Source organism: Bombus vosnesenskii, unplaced genomic scaffold (assembly GCF_011952255.1).
Source record: "Bombus vosnesenskii isolate JDL3184/JDL3185 unplaced genomic scaffold, Bvos_JDL3184-5_v1.1 scf7180000013302, whole genome shotgun sequence".
NCBI classification, from domain to species: domain Eukaryota; kingdom Metazoa; phylum Arthropoda; class Insecta; order Hymenoptera; family Apidae; genus Bombus; species Bombus vosnesenskii.
Genome location: NW_022882951.1, coordinates 1809876 through 1837293, shown reverse-complemented (window position 1 = coordinate 1837293; position 27418 = coordinate 1809876).

The window sequence follows — 27418 nt, the reverse complement described above, 5'->3', positions numbered from 1 at the left end:
CTTCGGTTTCTCGAAGATAGAAGTGCTTTATTAGGGATCATTATTAGGTTGAGTAGTTTTCTGGAGCGCATTAAACGCGATTACGTTAAGAAGCGTATCGCAGTTATCGTTCAATTTTATTCTCGTGTTAACCCCTTAACCTACAACTACGGGCACAGACCGTAGTACGATGATCGGACCAAACGTAAATATTACGGGCATATCCCGTAGTAGATGATCGGACCAAACGTAAATATTACGGGTATTCCTGAACGTAAATCGTAGGTTAAGGGGTTAAAGATCCGAACTGAAAAGATAAGAGACGACAGTTCTTCTGAAATAACCTAATAACACGTATATCTGGTTATCTGCCATTGATCAAATAACACGTTACTCTATTAATCAAAGATAAGACGACATTGTACGAAAATGGAAAAATCGTAAACTGTATGCAAGCTATACTGTCCACATAAATTAGGTAAGATGTTGCGACTCGTTTTATAACTGGGTCATTGAGCTTCAAGTGTGCCGTTCCATGCTTCCCTTTTCAATTTGCCAGGAGTAGCAGACACGCGGGGAGCTTGCAGGAAAATCAGTAGAGTCCCAGAGACTCAGGAGCGACATGGTCCTATCAACAGTTCGCCTCTTCAGACAATTCCTGTAGGCTACGTGCTTAGCAATTTCACGAGTAGCTAATCCTACGGAGACCTGATGGGGGACCGTCGGCTTTGTTTCCGGTTGAAAACGCTCGCGAGCTCGTCGAACGACGTGCCGAGAACGCTTCCATTTAGAGGGATCAATTCCGCGGATTAAAGTACACGCGTGTCCCCCGACCAGAGGTCTAATAAACGTTTACGTTCGTACGTGAGAACCGTATTTGCTCGGAAATCCAAAGGTAAACGACGGAATTTCCAGCAAGCGTCTTGCAGACGCCACTCTGCCGGGAAGTCTCCTCGAATAGACAGAAACACGTTGGATGGACATCTCGTGGAGCCCGTTTGTCCTATTTTTACGCATGAAGACTCTAGTGCCTTTCTATTATTAGCCTTTTTATGGTGCTTTTATTGTGAATTGTTTCCAGATGTCCTTGAGCTATTTCTTTTATCGTTAAAATTTTTCCCTGGAATCTTCCTGATATTCTGCTGCATTTATTGTAATCTGGCTCTTTTATCGATGCAATTCCTTTATTTATTTACTTATATTTTTATCGCAAAAATTCTATTTATTTTCTATTAATTATTGTTTTTCTACCGGTGTCCCGTTGTCTTATTTCTCAAAAATTCCTTACTCGAACCTTTACTTTCAACTATATCTTATTGCTGAAATTTTATTTTCAGTCGATGTATTATTTTTTCTCTTTTCGTCGCTCACAAATCTTATCGCTAAGTCCAGGCACACGCATCACCTCGTCCGAGCTTAAAATTCTCGTTTACTTTTACCAAGTTACATCGACTCTTACCAAAAGAGTCTACACGATGGTATTCAAAGTGGAACTTGTTATTAACGATGGGTCGCCTGATTAAAATATATTATTTTCTAGAAATGGAAAAGACGATAAATCGTATCAACGCTTGTATTAAAAAAAATATCGAATGACATTTATATTCCGCTTAACCGTTGTTCGTATACGCTTTAATTTAGGACCTCGTTATTGCCATCGAGATTACTATATCGTTCGATTAAGTGCTCTTAGTCCGTTATATCTCGAAAAGTCAGCGAAATAAAAAATTCTTCGTCGCGAGAAATACGACCGTCGGATGACAGCTGTGATCAGGTCGACTATAAAACATTGGTATGAAATAACCTGTCGGCTAATGCTCACAGGTGAAAATATTTGGAACTGTCGGATATTAGAGCGTGGTACATCGTGATTTACGTCGAATTTTTTGTACGGGTGATCGGCGAGCTCCAACTCACTTCGACTGTATGAAATTTATTTAAACGGCCAAAAAAACGCTTATGCGCTAAATTGAACGGCCGTTTCGCAGTTTAAAGTATCGGCGCCGCGAGTGTAATCGTTACAGAACGTCAAAAAGCGTTTTTAATACCTTTTACACACACACACAAACCGGTGTCGGCGCTGCACTCCCGACGCAGCATTTCAATCGCCTTTGCCCGACCAGTTGGAATTTTGTTTGCCGAACTACTCGTACTAGCGCGACTAGAAATCTTTTAATATTCAACGAATTTAAATTTTTGAAACCAGCGCGGCAGCGAAGGTAAAAGGAACTCTGTCAATTTTTATCAATTCTTAGCATTTTCCAGGGACAATTTATGATTCTCCTAGTGAGAGAAGAAAGAGGTCTTAATGTCAAATTGCAAATATAACGTTCGCATATTTAGCCATTTTAGCTATGTATCTTTTATGGAATCGAGATTGAATTACAATAAAGATGAAATGCACGATATTTCTCATAAGAGTTGAACTCTTTTAATTTCCGATAAACATTGATCTAATTAATTTAGCAATAATCGATTATAGAAACGTCCATAAGACGATTCATTGAAAATTATGATAAACTTAAAGGAAGAGGAACATAAATAATAAGACAGGTGATTTTTATATTTCATGTAATTTCGTTTCCGCTTGAAAATTCTTTTCCGCAAGTTAATCTAATTTTAATATAAATTTTCGATAGAATATTTAATGACTTTTTAAAATAGTATTTTAATTTCCATAAAGTTTCAATTTTTGTTATATGTTACATAAAAATAATATTCCTAGTTATGTAGAAGCTACGCTCGATATTTGAAGAACAAGAGCAGAAGGAAGGAAGAATCGTACAGCGAATCGGTTAATTTCTGCACCGTGCTCGAAATAGACGCTATTAATTATAATTCCGTGCCATGAGCGTTCATGTAAATCGCGATTAAAGAACTAAACGACCGAAAATCCTGACGATATCTCGATGTTCTTTTTACGTTTCTCCCGATACGTGACAAAATTTGAGAGGACGAACGATGTTGGCAACAATAGAGATTCCTGACGATTCTCTGTCGTAATGGCGAACGTAAAATTCTTGATTCGCATTTTAAGCGGAGCGTATTGCTTTTAAGTTAAAAACAAATATGACGTAAATTTAAAAAATCCTTGCTAAAGTACGAAATGAATTCTAATAAGAAATTTCTAAAATAATTTATTTCTAATTCAAACAAACAGTAACGAAGTTTTCTAACAATTTCGAATTTTCGTAATATCTTCATCAACGATTTTTCTATTTTATACCACAGCAAAATTAAGAATTCGATGAAATAGATCTAGGGTAAGGTAAAGTTATTTCAGTTAGCTGAGCTCTAACATACTGCTGTAGGTTCAACATACTGTTAGCCTTTAATAAGAAAAAATGAGAAAAAAATGTCATGTATTTCAGGTACAACGATCAAAAATACAAAATATTAAATACAAAGTATTTAAGGTAAAGTGTCGACAACGTGAAACGTCTATATTGTTTCAAAATGAACGCTTCCAAGCTGCGAAAGCTTGCAGGATGACCGAATAACGTCACTCCATCGCGCGAAATAAAAGAGGGCTGATAGCTGCCTAACAGAAGTTGCACGTATTTTCCTGTCATATCTTCGGAATAATTTCAAATTCCTGCTTTCCTTCTGAATTCCTTAAGAAAACTTCGTCCCATTCACCGCAATATCAGAACATGCTCGCGTAAAGTATACCAGTTGTTCATTAGCGAATCATATTAAAGGATTACGAATTGTGTACCTCATTAAAATGCCACATCGCGACAAGCCAACAAGACGCTGAATTTCGAAGAAGGGATTCAATTGAACCCGATAAATTATGGGACGACGTTCAGCTGGCTAACAGTCTCGTCAAAGGGGAATTATTCATAAGCAAGTACAATTACAATAATTGCATAAAGCTGAGCGCTTCTATGCACCGTGATTAAGGAATCCGAGACCTTCACGGCAGGGAAGAGGATGGAATCTGTCCGACTATTGCCTTGTACTTGTCTCTTGAATACACCAGGATGTTCTGTCCGTGGCGGAGAATTGCTGGGAACTTGAATTTGCGTAAACAAAGAGGGAAAGGGATCCAAGAGGGTAGAGGGTGGAAACTGAGAAAATGAACGGAGAGAAGAGAGACGAAACAGAGGCAGGAAATGGACAAAAAGGAGAATCGGTGGAGATGAAAGCGGAAAGCAGAGGCAAAATAGACCTACGAGCGAATAGAATAATAAGGTAATTGGGAATGATAATAAAAAGTATAATAGAAAATCTAAGGAAGAGAATTTATGGATAAAATGTCAGGAATTTTTTAAAAAGATGGGGGCACGGCTAATGGAAGAACGGAACGGTTAATAAAAATATGAAGATAGTTAAAAGGAAAAGGTAGAGAATACGGCAGGGTGAAAGGTAAAGGAAAATTAATAGAAATTATAAAATGCTAATAGGGTAGATAAGAACTTTTACGAATGAAACGTAGAGAATCTTTCTACGATTGAAAACAAGGAATGAAACGGTTAATAAGGATATTAAAATGGGAAAAAACGATGGCAAAGAATACGAAAAGATTGAAACAGGAGTAAAGGAAAATTAATAGAAATTCTAAGACGCTTACTACAACTGAAAAAACACATTTACGAATACAATGTACAGATTGTTTCTAATTTGGTTAGTTACTTATTACTCCATATTTATTTATAATAAATCTATATAAAATAACCAAACTAAAAAGCTGAAATAACAATAAGGCAATTAACCGCTAATGACCCACCTACGAAGAAGGTAAAGAACAGAATACATAATTAATAAAACATGAAGAAGTAACACAGAGGAAGAAAGGGTTGCGGAAAACAACCGTCAGGAAGGCCAAGGCAAACCTTCCGGAACGTGTGTACCTTAGGAGACGGTGGCTGACATAAGGGGTTGCCAAATTAAACAAGGGCCTAAGGGTCGCTCCTAATTTGCGCACTCAAGTAATTCAACCCTTAACTCGTCTCGTTCGTTTTCTGCTTAAGCAAGGATTACCTTTAACCTACACAGACTGCGAAAGACAAGACTGATGCGGGTGTTGGAGGATTTTCATGTCGGAAACCGCTTACGTTTAACTCTGCCAGCTTCGTGATCCAACTTTTACTTTTTTTCCGCGTAGAATAGTCGAATTATTCATCAGCCGACGATCGTCGTTCTTGAATCGTTCTGTATCGATTCGTTTCAAGCTTCTATGAGAAAATTTTATAGATTGGATTTTAAGAGACGAATAACGCAGTCTGGCAATTTATCATGCTATGAGAGACGTTATCGGGATTACATCTAATTATTTCAAGGTCTGAAAGGGGATGAAACAGACGCGTTAAAACGTTACACCTTCGATTTATATCGATAAAACGATAAAACGTTGGGAAGGCAACGTGAACGTTGAAAGATTCCAAGGGAAATGGAAAAATGTAATTTTGTGAAAATTAATAAAATTATTTGATCGCGATTCTATTCGCGTGAAAGCCACGTGAAATTCATTGTTTGAAATGGGGCTGAAAGGGAGAAGAAGAAAATATTGGCCAGAGTGTTGGACTGCTTTTCTCATTACGTTCATTTGCCATTCGTGTTGAAACAAGAATGAGATTGAAATAAAAAATCGAAGACTACGACAGGGTTAAAGAATATAATAAAAGAAACTGTCAGAGATAAATTTAACAAATTAGGTTTCTTGAAACCTGACGAGATACACAAACCTATTCATTTAGACAAACATTTCAAAAAACACAAATTACAATTATTTTTTTCTTAATTTATTTTAATACCCAAACTTTTGGACGACGATGTACTTACTGGAATGGAGAGAAACAATGGAGAACGATGCTGATTTAAAGTCTACATTTTAACTGGCTCCGGCCATTCCGAGGAAGTAACCGTGAGGAGAGCGAGCTTAAAGAAAATGAAAATTCTCCGTGCAATTTTCTCAAACTGACGGTCCAACGGAGCGGGCGTGAGCGATGCGTAGATGCATCCTTTTCTTCGCGAACAACGAGATTTTCTGAATCGCGAGAGCGAACTCTCGGAAAATGGCGTTTTCTCTTCTCTCCTATTCCTTCATACTTTTTCACAGAAAGAAGCTGCGACGAGAAAAGGAGGAAAATACTGCGAGCGAACTGACGAAATTCTATAATGCGTCTTTGAAGCGAGCGACGTTGCAATTCGGCGAATTCGAATTCTCCCTTTCGTGCGCCTATTTCTTTCTTTTCTTTCGTCTTTCTTTTCTTCTTTTAGATCTACATTATTTACAGATCTGGAGAATGGATTACATGCTCGTAGTATCTTTGAAAAATTGGCGAAACTTACCAAAGGTTACAAGTAAAAGAGTCCATATATATTCGAATAATTGAGTTAAATTTAAGTAAAATTGTAGAATTAATACGTAAAGAGGCGCTGGAAATGAAGAATATTCGCAAACTTCGAGTCCTCGTTGTCTTCAAAATTTGATAAATTCAAGTTTCTCGCAACACGGCATGATAATTGAATGTTGTAACGTATCTCTGTTATTTTCACACCAGATATATGACTACGCCTTACTCCGAACCAGCCCGTAAGGAAGTTAGCCGAGTCAGTGAAGCTGTTTACTCGAGGGTATACTATATTTGTCAGGATCTTACTTCAGTGAGTGCTTTCTGTCTTACGGTGTCTTAGCTTGTAAGCAGTTATACACCTATCGTTGTAGCTGTTGCTCTGCAAAAACAACATGGACGAAGCTTTCGTTTGTCGCTCACATGTAACTGGTTGGACAAGAACTCTTTCTCTTTCATCTATCTCTGACAATGAATAGAATGGTGCAACTTTTTTCTTTCCTTGATTTATTACTATCGTAGTGGTAAGATACGTAGAGGAAAGACTTTCTTACACGTATTTTTACGTAAGAGTAAGTAAAAGAATATAAGTCAAGTCTTCAGCTTCATCGTGTTATATGAACAGTAGTTCGTAATGCCATAAAGTTCATTATAGGATCATATAATGACACGTATACTCTAAGAATAGACCAATCAATACCAATTACCAATAATTCCTCTTATTACCGTCGCGTCGCCCACGCTAAAACACATTCAGTGCTTCCATCGTATCGCAACAAAATATTTAGTATCTCTCGAATGACCAAAGATGATAAAAGGATCTCGTCATAATAAAATTTCTCGTATGAAAATTAAATCGTAAATCAGAGCAATCGAATATAATCGGTGTGCTTGGCAAAAAATTATTTGCTGTAACACTCTATAAAGCATAAAAGAATCGTCGATATCAAACAAAGACAATGGACGAAGTTTTTTCATATATAAAACTTTTTCGTTTATGAAATTTCTCCTATCACAATTAAATCATAAATTACTTCATATAAAAACCCGTTATAATAAAAAACTTTCACCGCAGGCTATTTCATGTGATACACTATGAAACAAACGAACCATTGTTCTCTTTCATCTATCACTGACAATGAGTAGAATGGTATGAGTTTTCTCTGTTCTTGATTTATCGCTATCGTGGTGAAAGGGTACATCTGTCGATTTTGGAAAAAAGGATCAAATTACGGATGTTTCTTATGGATAAAACGTTCCCCGTCTAAAAGATATCCCGTATCCCGAATTAAATTCTAAACAACGCCAAATAAAGATCGATTATCTAAAATTCTCCTAATTATCCGATATCCTAGATTATCTCGTTTGATACGGAATAAAACAACCAGATTATCGGCCTTATCGAATTATTAAAAAAAGTATTACAAAGGGAAGAATCTATTTCGTGATCTACATCCACGGAACGCACAATTTCCGTTCTTCCGGCAATAGGACGCGGGTTATCTTCGATCCGCAGCAGCACGTGACTTGGACCATCGCTCGAAACATCCGGTTGTAAAGCTGTTGGCGAGATAACGGATCGCAGGGCAAACGCAAGCCCGTATAAATTCATATTAGCGCCGGTTGTACGGTCTTTTTGCGCCTTCGACTAGCCATGCTTCGAACTTTTCTTCGCGCTCTTCCTCCGTGACTCGAATTATACGCGAGGTTTCTTCCGGTTCCGCCTAGCCGACGTCTTCTCTCCTTCCACGTCTCGGTCGGCGACCGATGGAAATTATGCGAAGAAGCTTCCTACTCGACGGAACTCGACGAGAGCCGCTCTCAAATGGAATCCAGACGGATGGAAAACTTCCCGATCGAACCGGAAAGGTCGCCTCCGCGCCCGGTAAGTGTTCTGATTACGGCTGCTGGACGACACTTAGACGTCGAATGGTGAAACTGAGTTACCTGGGGCGGCACTTTTATCGGAAAAGAACCGAGAGGTCGAGGTTGCGAGTGAAGTTGAGTACACGAGGGTGTGCTCATGTTGGGCAGTCGATGGACGAACGAGGGTTGCCTCCTGTTTGAGGTCGAAGCGTCGACTGTTATACGTTGCTGCGCTTTGCTTGCTTCTTTTGATGTGTAAATATATTTTTGTGAAAATACGGGTAGAACGTCTAACAATTATTATACGGTCAAAGGAATTTTGAAAAATGAATTGACAACTTAAAGATGACGCGCAATAAGTATTATATGTTCTAAGAAATTTGTAAAAAAAGATTGACAATGTTTGAAGACGATTTGATGCGATGCATAGTGTTGCAATTTCACTGATTAATTTAGCTTCGTCGATCGCTTTCTTAGAAGACGAGTCTTTTCCTGTGAACGAGATATTGGCGATGTTTCAAGATATTCTCGTAATTACAGCAGGTAATAGAATGCTAAATAAGGATAATAAAATCAAAGAACTAACACTGCTAAATACAACATTACTATGCTTGAGATCCCATTGGAAATGCAAAATCTTCCCGTGCAACGCGATAAACTAATATTTTTAAGAGTTGAAAGATTTCAAGATTGCATATATCAGTAAAACGTTTTAACTTTGTTATTCGTTGTACGACGTTATACTAGTTATGCTAAATGGATGTTTCAAACGAAAGCATTTCCACAGCTTCAGTTTGATTTTCGCGATGTGTTACTTTCAACGCGGCATTGATATCGTGCCTCTGTATCTAGGTTACTAGTCGAGTTAATTTCCTGACGTAGATGGCCATCGCTGATATGTCGCGTTTGTATTCTGTTTCAGTTATTGCGTGAGGAAATTCGAGGTTCAAGCACGCGTGTCATACGCAATGCTACGAGAGAGAGAGAGAGAGAGGGGGGGCCACAATGCGTTCGACAATTCCCCTGGTATCGAGAAACGATCGAACCCCCTAGGTAATCCGTCGAAACCAATTCCTCCCTGAATGTTCCATGCAATTCAGTCATAGTAAATTTAACAAAACACTGAAACTTCCTATTCGTTCGATTTACAAAGAGAATCTTTATTTCTTCCTATCGCTTGCAAAAAGTATGCGAGAAGTTCTCTAGTATTTGATCGATAACAATTATTTTAACACATTACGAATCGATGAAATTTTCATAGAAATTGTAATTTGTAACAAGCTTTTCTCGATGGTTTAATACGACGTGCATACTTATCTTGATACTATACTGATCTTGTATCGTTTGATAATTCGTACAATAACTTCCTTTCCGTAGAGATTCATTTGAAAAGCTGCAAATCACGATGAGATTTGCTCCTTTCTCTTCCTTCTCGAAAAATACTCAATTTTAATTCCACGACATAGAGATAGTGATCGTTAAAGAAGATATTCTTCTTTTATTGATCTGTTAAATAAAAAATGAGCTAGTTTCGTTAAAGATACATCGTATATATGTTAATTTATTAAACGATTTTTAAAGGACAGTGATCAACTAGATAAATTAATAATTTCGAACGTACATCGAATAAAGAAAGGTAGAAAGATTTCATTCTGAAATTGAATACCAGTCACGATCGAACAATGAAACTATATTTTCTAGAGCTATTGATTCCAAATTCAAACTTTATTCTTTATCGTTTAATTACTGACAACATGTACATCGGATGCTGCTACCTTCGTAGAAGGGCTTATGATTTCTCGTAAAAACTTTTATTTCTGACTCGAGTGACTGTCATCCGACAGTAGCGTAATCTTCTTTGAAATTTCCCTTTTATATACTCGATAAACGAGAGATGTAGCGATAAGGAAGTCCGTCGACATCGCTACATCCGTGAAAGTAAATGCGCGATCCGAGGGCCTGTTTCAGGAATCGATGTCGATCCTCTTCGGTCTTCGAAGATGCCGTCAAAACGTTATCTCCCGTGTCATCGACATTTCTGTTCGTCGACAGGCTTTATTGGTTAACGAACACTAAAAAATCTCTGAAAGAATTTCAAGACGTTCAAGAGAATTTTAAGATACGCGTAAAATTGGGAAGAAAATTTATTCCGGAACGTTTCAGGAAGAGAAATACTTGAAGTAACCGTATACTTTCGAGAACAAATAATATTTGGAAGTTGGGATCTGGACAAAGAATCTAAAATGTACTTTCGCGAAAGACGATACAAGTCCTGTTGCACAAAAGGTTTCGAAATACTTGATATACTGTTTCAGGAATCGAATTCACATGTTTCCAAGGTACGAAAGTGCTGGCTCGTTCAAAGTGCTGTATAGTACGCTATATCTGATCTGTATCAGATCTTTCTAGCTTTCTCCCAACTTAAATACCTTTACGCGTGAAAAAAGCAGGTATCGGGATCTTTAGTTCGAGTAACACGTTAAAATCAAATATCGTATTTTGCGAACAGACAGAATGATCTCATTTCCTTTCTTCTCTTTCCTTTCTATCTATCTTTCATATCGCTTATTTCCAAAATTAAACTATTTGCTTCTAAAATTGTCCACCATAAATTCCACCGTTTGCTCGAATAATTAACAATGTCCCATAGCTCGGAACATGTGTCGTTAAAATCCACGTATTACGAACAGGAGCTTCGTTACTGCGTTTGTTTCGACAATTCCTCGCGGGACATTCCTTTCTGAGCCTCGCGTATCTTCCGTTCTCATGCTCTCGTGTATGATGATTACTAAGAGGTATTTGAAAACGTTGATTTAGCTGTGGGGAAGTCGACGAAAGCACGTCGCAGCTCGTCTCTATATACTTTATCCAATGGGAGGGGCGCTGCTTGTTCCACGATAAATAAGAGAAACGCAAAGAAGAGAAAGAAAAAGCGACAATGCCGGCGGCAGTGCATTTGCAATTCCACGCGGCCATTAAAAATGTCTGCACGCAACACCGCCTCTACGTGGAATCGTAACATGACAGTCCGTTTCATGCTACGCGTTCAGATTAACATCTCGATTCTCCATTGACACGCTACATCTTGTAATCAGTGAACTAAACGATAATCAGCAGCATTTACAATTGAATTTTTAAATGTTCGAGAATTTCATTGAAAAGAAATGGATTCGTCAGTGAAGCGAAACAAAATCGTTTCAGTTGATACGCGTTTGATCAGCTTTGGGGAAAACTATGAATAACTTTAAATTTCAAATCGAATTGAATGGACAAAAACGGCAGTGAATTTGTAAATAGGAATATGCTTACATATAAATTCAATGAATTATATCGTAATAAATTTTCTTTCTTTTCTCGTATTTTGAATCGCTATCAATTCCTCTTCTAAGAAAGATAGTTTACAAATCTTTTGAACAAGCGAATCTTTTCTATTATTAACCATCGAAACTTATGCGAGACGTTTACACGCCGGATCAAAATAGCTGCGAGATACTGGCGTTAAATTAAATGTCTGTTTCAAGTAAAATCGACGACGAGAATAGGAACGCTTATTGTTCCGGGTTTATCTTGGCTAAGCAACAAGAATTGCGGCTTCATGAAGTGCATGTACAGTGAAATGTCTCTGTCTCTTTGTACTTGATAGTTAGAATCTCTTCTCCCTTTTACGCCAGAACGTCGATAAGATAAATTCGAAACAGTAATGAACCAGTCGGAGGAAAATACGAAGAAAAATCCTCTAGACGATCTTCTTATTATCTTAAGTAGCTTAAGTATATAAGCTGACTCGCATAACGTGGTTAACCGACTAGGGAGTGATTCTACGCGCAAAAATAAGTCGAAAATGTGGAGTAACGTTTCTTTCATTCCAGGCTTTGTTCTACCGAAAATTGAGTTTTCGCGTAATGTAAATTTTGAAACATTTCTGAACGAAGTTTTCTTCCGAGCAAAGAAATTACTACGTTGAATATGATCGGAGACTCGTGTAATAGGTGGCCCAACTAGCAGAATGAATTTAAACCTCTTACGTAGACCAAGGAGAGACAAGTTTGCGTAATTAACGAGTGGTAAGTACAGATTCGTTTTCATGCTTATATGTGCTTTCGAGGACCATCCAGACGCTGAGATTAACTCGCGTAAAATTAGGGTTGCCGGTGGAATAGACTTAGAGGTTCGTGTCTTGAATCGTCGCGTGTTTGTTATTTTGGAACATTGCATGCAATTTTGATCTTGATCTAATTTAACATCGTTTGATTGTTACCTCCGTTCAGGTAAAATTACATTTCCATCACATTCTTTTCTCTTCTTCTCTTTTTTCCTCCTCGAAGAATTCAAATTGCAAATCTGTCTTGTAAAAGAAACAAAATCATCTCTTCCTCTTCAACTTCTCTATAAAAGAAACGTAATCATCAAATGTTCCTTGAACCTAACAATCCCAAAAGTTCGGATTTTACGAAACTCGACGAAATATCAAATTCTTTCGTCGTTTAAGAGGCTCAAGTTGGGAATCTTTCAATTGAAAGCAACAAAGTCATCGTTAAATATTTTTTAATCCCAACAATTCTTGGTCCGTTAATTTTTATATTATTTGTCGATGATGCTGTGTTCCACAGTTTCGAATTTTTGCTTTACGCCGATGAAAATGTTCAAGCTGATAACATCCTTTCATAACTGCATTTTACTTCAACTGCACGCGGATAACTTTGACATGGAGCAAACGGTACATCGTTTAATTTAAATGAACGTTACTTTATGGGGCCAACTCGTGAGATATGTCCGGTCGAATTAGTATGAGTCGTACTCGCTTTGGACCTGCAAAACACTGATAGGAGTTTACGATAACGAATAAATAAATAAACGAAAAATAAATAAAGGAAGTCAATTTAAAGAAAATGTACGTTGGACGCGAATAAGTCGGAAGTGAAAGTAACAAAGGGGAAACACGTGGGCGTGATCGAGTAACGCGTAGAGATCGTTGTCGGGAGTTCCAGTTGGGTGGTAAGTACTAATCAATTGCACTGACAATGGCTATAGGTACATCGGTTTAATTAATTGACTAATTGTTATGCTAATTAGCTTTGCTAAGTTGGACAGCGTCCGTCCGATGGGAATCGACGGTGGCCATCGGGAATCACTTTGGTAATCGACTAGCCTGGAAATTTCCATGCGGCCCACCAGAATGTCCAGAGTTGCATGAATATTCCAGCGATTCGCGGCAAACATCAAACTTCAATTACTGGCTCATTAAAACATGCAACGATCTTTTTCCAACGGGATCGAACTTCAGACTGTCGGGACGAGTATAGAACCCTCGAAGGAAACCAGAGGTTCCTTGTCAACGTCCCTAAATAGTTCGTTTACTTTGATCTCGAGTTTCGTATTTATTTTATTTTTGGTTTCCAGAAATATAGAAGATGTCTAGTCACGGAGACCGCCCCTTTTCCATCGAGAAGGGACTTTTCATCGTCGCATTTATAGGAAATTTGTTCTTTGGACAAATTTGTATCTCGTACTATGTTTCCTGGAAATTTAAAATTGACCATTTAGCAAGTGTGATCTTTTCCTGTTTTTAACTGTGTTTTATTCAATTTTTATTTATCACGTATATCGGGTGTGTCGAATAAGTTTTCGCGAAAAGATCATAAAATCCGAAGACTTTTTGTCGGAAAGACTAAACTTGTATATGTGTGTAAATTTACATATGTACAATTGCTTTTAGCATCTTTTATCAATGGAAACAATACAACAGTCAATTTCCACGCTATTAATGTCACTATAGCGGCACTAAGGAAAGTTCGAAGAGTTGAAACGACATTCAATTCCAAACATTAATTCCTACCCAATTCTCGGAATTCTCGCTGCACCTGTCTCCAAGTTTTCAAGTCTTGACAGAGGGTTTCGCATAATTTCCCACCATCTAATCGCTACGGCTGCTGCACGCATCATCAGCTCGCATTTCGCGCCACAGAACCGCCCCATCAGTTCACCTCGTTCAACAAATCATCCAGGACCGGGTATCAGTTTCGCGAGTTCGCGAGCCTCGTTCCTTTGTTCGTTCGACTTCCTCAGGGGCGTCATTTCTGCAATTCAATCTCGAAGTGCTTGAACATTGGAGTGGAACAGAGACAAAGAGAGGCGTGCGCGCGCGCAAGAGAGAGAGAGAGAGAGAGAGAGAGTTTAGGCGAGCACGGGCGGTTCTGTAAATCACGCGGGACGCGACTGCCATTTCGGATTCCCGGCGTGGCCCTTTGTCGGCGTATAATTCACACTCGGTCACGTATTACAACGGCCGTTACAACGTGCATTACACTAATATCAAACAACGGTCCTGGACTGCGCGACGACCTGGCGTTAATTTCGAGAACGCTTCGTTTCACGGAATCGATCGCCATGCGGAATCCTTCGGTGTGTTCGTGGGTCTTGCGTATCTTTAAAGGACTCAGGTTTGAGACACGATGTCCGATACATTCGATACATTGTATGCAAAAGATATAGTGGCCATAAATATGTATCGTCGATACGATATTGTCAATGTTTGCTGACAAACAGCCGGCATCTTCGTCGAGAACCTTGAAATATCGACGATACCATTGATGGCACCTTCAGAGTTACAAAATTTTTAATTCTCTTCGAATAAACATTGCAACAATTTTTTTCTTCCTACGTGATAGAGCATTGGAATTTAATCATACTGCACGATGACTGATCATACTGATCGAATGATAAACGAAGAAACATGGAAGAACAATTTCTTCGTCAGTTTCACGTGGAATTCTCTACCCTCGAAGCAAGAAAGGTCAATATCTGTAGCCAGGGGAGAAGTTCGCTCTTCGACCAGTTACTCGATCTTGATCGCTGTTATTCCATCTTTCTGCTCCACTACTTTTTCTTCTCTCCTTCTCTAACCTATCTACTTCTCAACTTCTATTATATTATCGGGATACAGGACGCCAGTTCTTGGAACTGCTCGTCGAGATCCTCGAGTAGTCGGTGCAAGTTCCACGGACAATAAAAGCCGAAGTGCTCGTTCAATCTTCCGGTACAAGCTGTCGTTCGATCGGCTAAGGACGCGTTACCTTCGAGATATCGATTCCGGCTGTGACGCGTGCCTCTAGCTAGCATGGATCACGTTTCACACCTAAAGGACACCTGTCGTACATACTTATTGTCTGCGTTCCCGTCACTAGGGGAATCCTGGCTCACGGATGTTTCGACGTTCGCGTCGATATTTCATGGATTTGATAAAAATTTGTGGACACCATCTGAGGATAGAGATAGCACATCCTTGCTCGATCAAATTAAAGTTTTTACTTTTATCGTGAAAACTTGATGGTAAAATTAATAAATTTATGTTTATTTGGTGGAATAGATTTGTAGAAAAATAAATTTACTTGTTTTTGCGATTTGGGGTAGATATGTTCGATTCGAACGCTAATATTCCTCTGATTTTGGTATCTTTAAATAGCGAACGATTTTCGTTACTTCGAAATGTGGAAAGTTATACATGAAAATAATATTTTCTTAAGAATTACCGCGTTATATCGAGATACCGTGAAAATATTTGATAACGGAGAATGATCTATTTAATATTTATTTTAAACTAAAAACACATCTATGGATAGTTGGTGATATTAGCCAGAATTCCCGAGAAATTCGTATTGCGAAGAGATTCGTCGGGGACAAATAAATTTCACGCGCGAGAAGTAATAAGAAAAGAATGTAATAAAAAGCTATAGTAAACGGAATGAGGAACGAATGGCGAAAAGGGACAGGTTTGACCCAGTTCGAATAAAACGGCCACTAAAATACACATAAAAGCTACCTTTTCAAAAATACAAAAAAGTTGCTTTCTTTGCGTGTATATACCTTACTAAATTAATAACTCGTTCGTTCTTCGTCTCCGCTACTTAATCTCTCATTTATCGTCGAATTGGCACGACGAAATCCCATTTTTATGATTTCTAATTTTTATTTATTTCGAGAATTCCTAATTTTTCACCAAGCAACGCATTGTTTCGTTAGATAGACTAATCGATTAATCGATTAATGAGAATACAAAGGCTAGTAAATTTTACAATCATTCGCGTCAGAGAGACATATTGAACAACGTTTGCGTGGTAGGGTTGTATAAAGCAAATTTGTGCGCTGAAATTGTCTCATATGACGCACGGTACGTATTCAGCCCGTTTGCTCTCATACAACAAAACTGGCTGCTGATGTACGTTCGAATTTACGAAGCTCCGCTGAATATCGTAAGCAAGTGTTTTCGCGATTTACGCGTACGACGACTGACCGCGAAACCGTGGCCCATAAATTTCTCGCTCGTCTAGCTGGTTCGTGAAACGGGAACGAGGTATTCGCCTGGCTACAAACTCTGACACGTTCCATGCTCACGTCGGAAGTATTCTTTCTTGCGTCTATTAATATTGCTGTTATTACAGTTTATATCACGAGGTTTAACCTCTTGAGATTTACTGGCACGTATATGCGACGTTTGTTTCACTCAATGTATAAGTATACGAAGATACAACGACTTTAATATCTTTTCGGGCAATTTTCACGTCCTCTATACCGTAGGAAAGCTGGGTCATTTGTTCAAATTTAATTCTTTAGAAATTCTGCTCTAGATTTTCAGAAAGTTAGAAAGTAACGAGATTTTGGAGTATTAATCGAGTGTCTATTGTATTATAGAATTCTTCGTTGAGTCGAATACTTAAAACTTTTATAATAAATATAAAAATTCCGAGAAAAGTAACTTGTGAGTTCGTGTTTGATCGCTCTTCGCTGTACTAGTCTTTCAAGAAATCTACAAAGTTCCAGAGCATTTATTATTTACATCTACATCGTCAAATTCATTTTCCGAGTAAAATATTCGACATATTTTTCGATAGAAATGGAAATATAAAGAAAGGCAACCATTGGTCGTGGTCTAATTTTTTAACAAATTTAAGCATTCAAAAAGTCTGCAAAAGTTCGTATAATTATCGGTATCTCTACTATATAATACGATCGTTAAATCAAATACTTGAAATCCTTAGCAACAAGAATACAAATTTAATGAGAACGAATCGAAGAAACAAAATTTGACTGCGAAAAATTCGAAACCAAATACTAAAATAATGCTACATCAAAAGAGAGTAATTAATCACATCACAAACGAGAAAACGAGAAAAATTCAATCCCCGAGATAATTATCGACAACCGGATATCTAATGGATAATCGATAGCGAGACGCGTCCACGGTGGCGAACCACGTGCGTTAGATCATCCGTTAACGCATTCTGGGCCACCATTTAGCGCAATTTACTACTTTATGGCGATTCGTTTGGCGTGCTATGGTCTCGCACGGCAATCGAACGCGACCGCACGCTCCTGGGATGAACGATCAAAGCGAGACCCGGCCCGTTTATTTGTCCCACACTGTATAACGATCGTTATTCCCGCGCGGGCCTTCTCCATTCTCCACTGATCACGCGCTTTTTCGCAAACCCACAAAACGCGCGTTAAAACGCACAGGATTCTTTCAACTACACATATATTCCTTTTTTTTTTTTTTTTTTTGTCAATATTTCTCTTCTTCTTTTTTATTTTGGATCGAATGCTGGTCCGTGCAGTAAAAAGCGGTAGCGATGGTATGGATCGGAAACAAAATTGGGGATGTTTCCAATCTTGTAGCGATTTTGGAGTATTTTTGAGCGAGGTTAAAGGAACATTTATGCTGGTGATCCGCGAATAAACTGAGAAATTTATTCATTTATATCGGTTGTTATTTACGCTTCGATCGACAAACCTTCTGTATATTAAAATTCGTTCAACTGAGACTATCAACCGCCTAGAAATACTTTAATTTGCTACAAACCCAGCATATAGATTTTCCAAAAATTGTATCTTCATTCTCAATTATTATTCCTTAATAATAGGAGATCATTATCTACAGATTTTACGCTGCTAGTCCATACACGGTCTAGTCACAGTCACAATTATGCGAACGTTCACTTTTCAGCCTAGCGACCCTCCGAAACTTCCCTTCGCGTCCAAACGATCTCTTCCCCCTAATAAGCACTTGAACGTATAAAATCGAACTCACCGAGGGTGGAGCGGTAAATTAGGAAGCTCTAGCTCGCCTAAACCACGTTTCAGACTGCCATTCGTCTCCTTATCTCGTTCTCGAGCAATAAATACAATATCGTATCGACGAAAGTTCTAAGAAAGTAACAGGTAACCAAGAGACGACGGAAGTAATCGGTAGAAAATGCGTGATAAAGGTCGTAATACGTGGTTGGCATCGATCGTGCTTACGAAATTCACCCTCTGTTTATGAACGTTGAGAAAAGGAAAAATGGGAGACAAGAAGGAGGGACAGAGAGTACTGTTATCGGCAACGTGTCGCCAGACCATTCGGTTGAGTAAAGCCCGCGCCTGTTTCACCGACTCTACGAACATTAATTATGCAGGTAATTAACATTCGACCGGCCCTAGCACGGGAATATCATTTTACGCCGGTTCCCCCTTTCGTCATCAATCTGAACGTGTCAGCCAGCCGACACGATGTCGCGGCTCTTGTCGAATGCGTGTATCGTGCACCCTTACACGCCCAACGCTACGCGATACGCTTGGCACGCGCCCTTTTGCCTCCTAAATGCCACGAGTATAATAGCTGGATGTAGATATTTAGCGTTAAGAAGGAATTTTCGGCTAACGAGGTAAACTTTCGAGAACAAGTGGAAGAAAACATTGCAACGAGTCTTTTAGGATAAACTTTTATCATCCGAAAATATTTAAATAGAAGATTCTTCAAATTTGTGGCAACAAAATTGGTCTACAGAAAGATCGAGAATTGCGATTAAAATTGCTGAAAGACGACAATTTTAGAGAGAGGCGTTTGGTTGTCTAACGAGCAGAGCCTTGCTTTTGCAGCGCATCGCTTTCATCGCATCGTTTTCAACTTCATCACTTCCCGCCTGTCATTAGCACGGTCCGCAACAAAGTTTCCATTCCCCTTCGTGCTTTTCGTTGTACCTACTCCTAATTCGCAGCCCGAAATTCCCTTTGCCGGAAATGATTATCTCGCGACTACGAATCCTTCGAGAACCAAAACTGTTCCTCTTTACTTGATACGAAAAAATAATGCGATACTTCGCGAAGTAAAATTCATCGGAATTCCTATCGAGTCGTCTCTAAACTCTAAACGATTGAATGCACCGTGGAATTCTTAATCTCAACGCAAGCAACCTCGAAACTCCGAATTATCCCAACATTCGGCTACGCAACTTCTCTAATCGAGTCAACAATTCTCGATCTTCTACGTCATCAACGAACTAAACAATCTTCCTTCCCTAAAATCCAACTCGTTGGTCAGAATAAATCCCGAATGGTCCGTTTAAGCGTGATCCAGGACCCGTGGAACGATCCATCGCGGTCTCGTCGCAGCGGCACGTCTCGCGGTAACGCCTGGCCGACTAACTTCCGGGACCAGGTGAATATTCATGAGACGATCTCTGCCGGCTTAAAGCACGGTTTACGCGGCATATTGCAGGACGTCTGCTATCAGTTCGACGTCCGTCTAAAGCTCGATTCCCACTAGACTTCTGGAGCTTTCCGACTGACATCGCGTACAGCGAAATTTTTCAATTATTTTACATCCAAGAATATAGAGAAGCGTAACGAACGTATTTCGCGATTTTCTCTCGTTTGTCAACTACACAGTGTCCTTTTACGGTATATGGTTTTATCGTTAAAAACGATCGTTGAGATCGTAGTTAGAAAAATTATCTGCTAAGTAGTATCACATTTTTCGTACATTTGAAGAGTACGATTAAACCGACGATTCTTATGATTTTTTCTCCGAGTCTGCCCTGAAGAAGCGAACCGGAGAACGATTACGAAATGTAGAAATAAAGCACGAATAAAAAAACACGATTGAGAAACCGAAGAACCGGAAACATGTCATTTAATCGTCGTGATAGCTTGAAATCGTAAAGCGTAACTAGACCGTGCGTCGGTCACCACGTTTTTTCTAGTTAGTTAGACTAAACTGGAAAATTGTTGTTCCGTAAAGAGGATAGCTCGTAAACCGAACTTTTAAACGACCATTCTTAAACGCTACTATCGTGCGAGGGTTTAACACGAGGATGGAAAGAGCGCAGTCGTTGTAAATGAGACGCATTTTGCAAGCGAATCTTTGGAAATTGTTGAACAAGAATGTCGCGTCCTTTGGAGCAAGTTGGGATTAAGGTTAAGTTTATCCAGAGGGAAACTCGACCAAGTGACTTCGTTCGAGTTGAAACAAGGTGGTTAGGGAAGATCTACTTTGTCGAGGCGACCAAGTGTGGTTACGAATTTGGAATATGAAATTAAGGGCAAAGAGTGACGATGCGGTTGTTGCTATGGTTCTGTTACCTCGTTCGGCTGGCGTCACAGAATACTGGAATTTCTTGAAGCTGTATTCAAGTGTCATCCGCAAACGATGACTCGCAGCGAGTTTCGAGTAGGATCTGTGGTCCGAGAAAATACAAAATCGTACGGAATTACGCTAATATTATACTATAGATGTAGAAATTAATTCGTTCTTTAGATAAATTTCCTATCAATCATTTTATTTCATTATCAATTATTTCATTATCAATTTTGATCTTTTATCGATCGTGCTTTATTTATATGACAGACAATTGTTCATCGAATTATTCCAAGAAAACAAGTTGTTTGAAAATTTAAGCGGAATTTTCATTTGGTAACCGTTGGGCTCGGTCGATTTCTACGTCTAGTATCTCTATTTTTATCGCGAATGTCTTTCACTAAAATTAAAATTCACAGAATGGTAGTAAAGAAAGGAGCATAAGCGACAAAGGGATTAAACGTTAAAAGACACGAAATTACGATAGTTGCTTAAACGAGGGACTGTTTTACAGTGGCTGATACGAAACGGAATGGTTAATTGGACGAAAGAAATGTATCATTACGCGATCGTAAAATGAGCAGAATTAATTGAAGGTGGTCGTACCATCGTTGGAAGTAATCTTAACCCTGCGATAATAATATTCTCGTCCGAACCGCAGTTAATGAGGCGAGGTAAATTAATACCCTTCCGTTTAATTTCCCCCGGGGTATAAAAACTTCTTACCGATACGATCGAAGGAAAAGCAGCATTTTCTTCGAGGCCAGCTTTGAAAAAAGAAGTAAAGGATTACTACGAGCGATGTTCCTCGTTACCTCAATAGTTGAAGACCTAGTTGCAGGATCCGATACAATAGAATCGTTGTGCTTGAAAAACAACGTTAATGAATCCTAACGTGCACGAAACAATTAGAACCTTTTCCATTTCCACCGCGTGCGCGGAATTAATTTCTCGAAATTTCCCTTCGTCGAAGGTCTACATATTTAGTACGTGTAACAATCGATATCCAGGACCGCATTATTAAATTTAAAGAAATCGGAAGATCTACAAAGTAAACGTTACTACGTATGTTGTGTTCTTCCATTTTTTCGAAATTCATCCCCATTCTGGACAAAAAATTACACGCTTCCAAATGCAAACAATTTTACCAATTTCCTAAAGATATATCTCTGTGCTTGACGAATCGAGAAACCGACGTTCAAAACTGAGTCGCCCGACCAAAGACAGAAAATGTTCAAAAGATCTGTCCTCGTTGCCAAAAACTAATCTCCCTTAGCAGCAGGAAAACGCGCAGCTTGTGTAAATTCATTCTCAGCCTGTCATAATTCTCAGCCTCCAGAAACGACGACGTAAAAACGTACAAAAAGAAAAGAGAAAAAGAAGATGGAAGAAGAAATCTCTGTTAACGAAATCGTCTAATCCTCGCACAAAGCGATCAGAATTCCGGCACGCGGTACGACCAATGTCGACGACTGCCCCGGGCTCACGTAGCCCGAGTCCCTAGCACGGTCGGGTAACCGCGTTACAAACACGGGGCGGGCTCGCTTGAACGCGAGGCATTTCTCCGAGCACGGTCCTTTGTATGGTTGGGCAAAGAAAGGCCGGAGATAAAGATATATATTTCCAGGGCTGGCTGGATAACGAGCCAGCCAGACGCGGCGCATTGTAGTCAGGGCGAAAAAGAGCGTGTACAAAGTGTAGACAACGCGATAGAAACACGCCGGCCGGAAAAGTCGAGGTCGCTGTAACGAAGCGAGAGGTGAAGTGGCCTCGTCGCAGCGCCACCGTTGGGAGTTGGGTTCGGAGCACCGCAACGATGCTGATACCCGACGCGACACAACGGCATAAACTACAATTATTCTCGATCTCTGTCAGGATGTTCGACTGTGCCGAGTAGCAGAAAGAGTTGAAATTTTGTCGCTTTGCTTCGCTATTTTTATTTTCTTCCTTTCCTTTCTCTCTTTAAGGGTACAGTTTGAAGGGTCGTTTCGTGGAGTTTTTTTTTTATAGCGAGGGGTTGATCCGTGGAAAATCGCAGCAGGGAGTTATCGAAGAATCGAAAGTGGCGAAATTTGTAAATTCGATATTTTTGCTCCTTTCCGTTCGCTTCTCTCAGGTACACTGCAAATATTTATGTATTTATGCTGGATTGAAAAATATAAAAATAAACAAAATAACCGAAGCGGAGTACAATTTGCCATGATTTTTAACAAGCGAGACAAATATCAAACAAACTTTTGTTCAGCTTCTATTTCTTTAGGTGTATTGGTAAAGATTTAAATTTGTACAGAAATGCGCGGTCTAGTTACGCGCAGTTTCCTTGGAAGTGAGAGATTGATCTGTGTAAAATAGGAAAATTGCGTCGTAGATGATAAAAGAAAGATAGGAACATTCTGTATTTCTTTCTTGGAATGTTATTTTCGTACGCTTCTTTTAAGGGCGGCTTTGACGACCGCGCAGGAGTGAAATGGTACAACGGTTTTTAGCATCTGATTGCCTCGAAGCGTTTGAAAAGATTGTTTGTTAGGACGCAGATAGCGAAAACGAGAAAACAAAACGGCGTGAAAAATTTTATTACGGTAATTGGCCTCTTTGCGCTCAGATCTTTCGCGATGCGCCGAAGAAGAATCATGCCGAATACCGATGATCGGGAAATGATTTTTATTTATTTACCTAACCTTATTGCTTAGCTACTTCGATGATTATAAGTTAATTTACATACATGCGAATATATGATAGAGAGAAAGCAGTGAAAATAATGACAGTTGCAAATTGAATAATTAAGAAGGAAAAACAAGGGAAAAGACGTAGAAGACGAGAACAAAATTTTTTCATTATCTTTGAAGAGATTGTAAATTCATAATGAAATCTAGAAATTTTTCGAGATTGTCGCTTCGTCACTGATATGTATACGACCTGTACACGTCAATTTACTTAGCCGCACGACCCGATCTAACGAATCATATTATTAACATAAATCCTGCGGATTTCTGGCCGCGTATGCAAATTTCGTATCACCGCCAACTATCCGAAATTTCCGCTCACTGAAACTGAATCCTATTATTTCGACTGAGCACGATGCTGCTGTATACAAAGCCTCAACCGACACCTCTATATCATAATGGACCAGTTCTCTGGTAACCCTCATATTGGTGCATACGCGTTCGACGCCGTCAATTTTCAATACCGTAATTGTTTAGCGCGAAATCGGAAAGATCGATCCTCTCACGTGTTTGTATTATATTCGTCAAAATATCATCTAGCCTTAATTAATTGCTGGACTGGATCTTTGTTAACGGAGAGCTTTTCGAATGTTCCAGCGATTCTAAATTAACAAAATTAATTGAATCACTGGTACCGTTATACACTGAATAATACTATCTTTTTTTTTTTAAATATCACGATATAAAAAATGCACAACAACAACTATACACACTTACGCATTTTACCTTAGTCACCCATATCCGTATATATTAATCTGTAGCGGCACGTGAGCCAGAGGACAATTCGAATCATGTTGTTGTTTTGCCTCAGAGTATCAACATAAACTCCGTATCAATAAGTATCAATAAACTCCGGACAAAACAATGTCGCCGCTACGTGCAACGAACGCGATCGTAAGGTGGCCAGTTTATCAGTCTCAGTCTCGAACGATTTTATTAGCGATCAATACACAGTCTTCAACGAGTCAGCTTGTACCGAGCGTCTTAGCGAACATTCTCTGTATTTATTAATTATTTTTAAATACATTTGACGGTTATAACATCGAGTTATCTCGTTATTTAAACCACACGACCAACTATCCTCTAAAAATCCTACAACCGTGTCGAATTCGCTTATCAACAGAATTTTTCTCATCCAACAGAGCAAACTGCCAAACTAACAACGGTAAAACCTTCCATTCCGTCGTTCGCGATATCTGGAGAAGTCTCTACACCAAAGACATACGACTCGCAGTCAGCAGCCTATTAACACATCACGCTGTTCCTCGCCTTTCACCCAACTCCCGTACTCCAGCCAGTATCAAACTTTCACCGGCTTACAATAGCCTGCTCGCAATCGACGCTAGATCCTCGAGCAGGCGGGCGTCCATTTGCATTCGTGCAAGATGCACCCTCGACCAGCAGGAGGAAACGCGATACGCGCAGACCTATGCATCTATGTCCGGGTTACGCGTGCCGTTTCACGAACAAGCGAGTACCGTCCGCGAACGATAACTTTGGCGGCACTTTCGATGCTATCGTTGTTCGCCATGGTACCGTTGTACGGGCGTAGAACGTTATAGACGAGAACGGATAGAATAGAACAGAATAGAGTACGGAACTATTCGTATGTACAGCATGATTAAAGTTATCGACGACAATGAAAATAGAAAGAGAGAGGGAGAGAGAGAGAGAGAGAGAGAGAGAAGGATGAGCTTCATAAAGTAACAACTAATTACACTGGTTGCCGCGAGGTATTACGTATTCGGTAGTTCCGGTCGGTGTCCGTCGGGGATTCGAATTTCATAAAGGCAGGCTACTCCATATTCAACAGCCCCTTGTATCGTATTGTCGCGGTAGCCTTCTAATGGACACGATGAAGAGTTTTCCCTTCCAGCGACAATGCCTGGCTCGCGTTTTAACTTCATTTCCGACGGCAACGCTGGCTAATAAGCCAAGGCTAATTGGCTGCGTCGCGATTGCTTTTGCGTGGATTACCTGTTTGTTCCGTGTAATAGGTGAGAAGCTTGATTAATCGTCGCCCGATTAATTGCGATCGTCCGTGCCGCGGATAATTTAGTGTTTCGCACGTTGGTCTGTTCACGTGTTCAAGAATATCGTGCGATTCGTTTCCTGAGAGTTACGAGCATCTAGTCGAATATATCGTCTTGATCGTAATACATTCACAAGTTTGTAGCGAACAAAAAATTGCTATCAAAAGACGTGAAATTCTATCGAAAAGATTTATATGCTCTGTGTCTATAGAAATGTTACATCGTAGATGTCGTAGAGCTTCGAACGTAAGACGTAGGTTGAGACGTACGAAGCATCGGTTTGCAAAATTCTTCCTTCTCCAAAATCCAGCCGAAAGGAAGCTACCTTCTTTCGATTACTACGCTGTTATCTCGCGCTGTTCAGCTTGTTTGTTGGTAAAACGCGGGGAAACAGCGACGCCAACAAACAAGCAAGGAATAATTGAACGACACGCGTGATTTACAGAAGCAGACCGTTGTACGTGTTTTGGCTTAACGGCGCCTAAGGAAAGCGTTGCGCGGAGTGTAATCTACTTAGGCAAAATTATTCCGGACCGTGCATCTCGTCGACTGTTATTGCGTTTACGACACGGCGGCAGGCGGACCGGCCTCGGTGGTCGCTTACAATTTTCCGTCGCAATTACGTTTCTCATGACGCGTGGATCAGTTTTCAGGATACGAGCTTCGAACGCGAACTTCCACGCTCTGCAGAAAGAACTTTGTCGAACGGTGCGCGTATGTTTCGATTGTCGGGAGCTTCGTGGAACGAGACACGTTCGAATTCGAATCACGATCGGGCGGTACTTTTTCCCTTTACGGTTTCGGGAATGGAGATCGTTCTATTGCATTTTGATTCTGTGTAGTCGGTGCTCGTAGGTGCGGAAGCTAAAATTTTCGGATGGTGCCAGGTTTAGAGCGTTGATACGGAGATACGGGCGTTTTCGGCGAACGTAGAATCGATGAAAGAATTTCAAATTGTTAAAAGGTTGTAACAGCTATTCGATAGATGAAATATTGTTGCAAATATTATACGATCCTTTAGAAAATAGTAATTATCTTTGCAAATAGAATTTTTTGTTCTTTTATATCGTTACTTAATAATATCGAATCCTTTTATATAGGTGATATCGCGTATACGCATACGCCATTGTTCTTTACGATATTATTAATCGATTAAACGATGAATGTATTTATTTGTCTTCGGTAAAACAGATTAAAAATGTTAGTACGTTGTGTCTTTTTAAAAAGAATGAGAAACAATTCTTCGGAATTACTTACGACATACGAGGTATTATCAAATAAATTATTTTCTTTCGAATATTAGATCGAATGTCACCATAATAATATACATTCGCGCATTCACATATAATATTCGATATAACAGATATTCGGTAGAATGAATACATGCATCGGGTTTCACACCAGTGAATCCAAAATTTAATGCATTTATATTACATCGATGGTGAGAAATTAAAATGTATAATACATTTATACAATAATACATTTATATCTTCTTATTGAAGGAAAAAGAAGTTGGAAAATTAATGGAACAAAATCTCGTTATATTCCTTTTAGAACATACTATATTCGATATTAATTATTATTCTATAAATAGTGTTATCCTATATTTATGAATATCCTATAAATTCTCACTTTTGAAATTGTAAGAAGGATTGCATGCTTGATTACGTTCTGATAAATCGGACGAAGAAACAGAGATTCAGATGGAAAAAACCGACCGTGCAATTTAGTTGGCGAACAAATCGCCGATGAATTTCTTATCATGGTTTGGTGATCGTTAGAAGCGCACGGAGTGACAAAACACAGTATCCAGATTTTTTCGTTCTCTGACAGTGACCAGCACGGCGCGGTTTATCAAGCCAGCTTTTTTACTCACCAACAGGTCTATATGTCGGTATCAGCGAATCTAAACTCTGCCTCTCGATCGTAAATCGACGCCCGCTTTTTCCACGATCTCTCGTAACCGACGCTCCAACTTCAGAAAAACCTCGATATCGTAGGTATCCACTTTAATGTTTCTTTTTCCAACCGTCTACTGACGGTACATAATACCCAAACTGCGATTGTTTATGCATTTACGGGGAATTCGAAGGTGCAGAAATGTATAAAATATACCTAACACGCAGA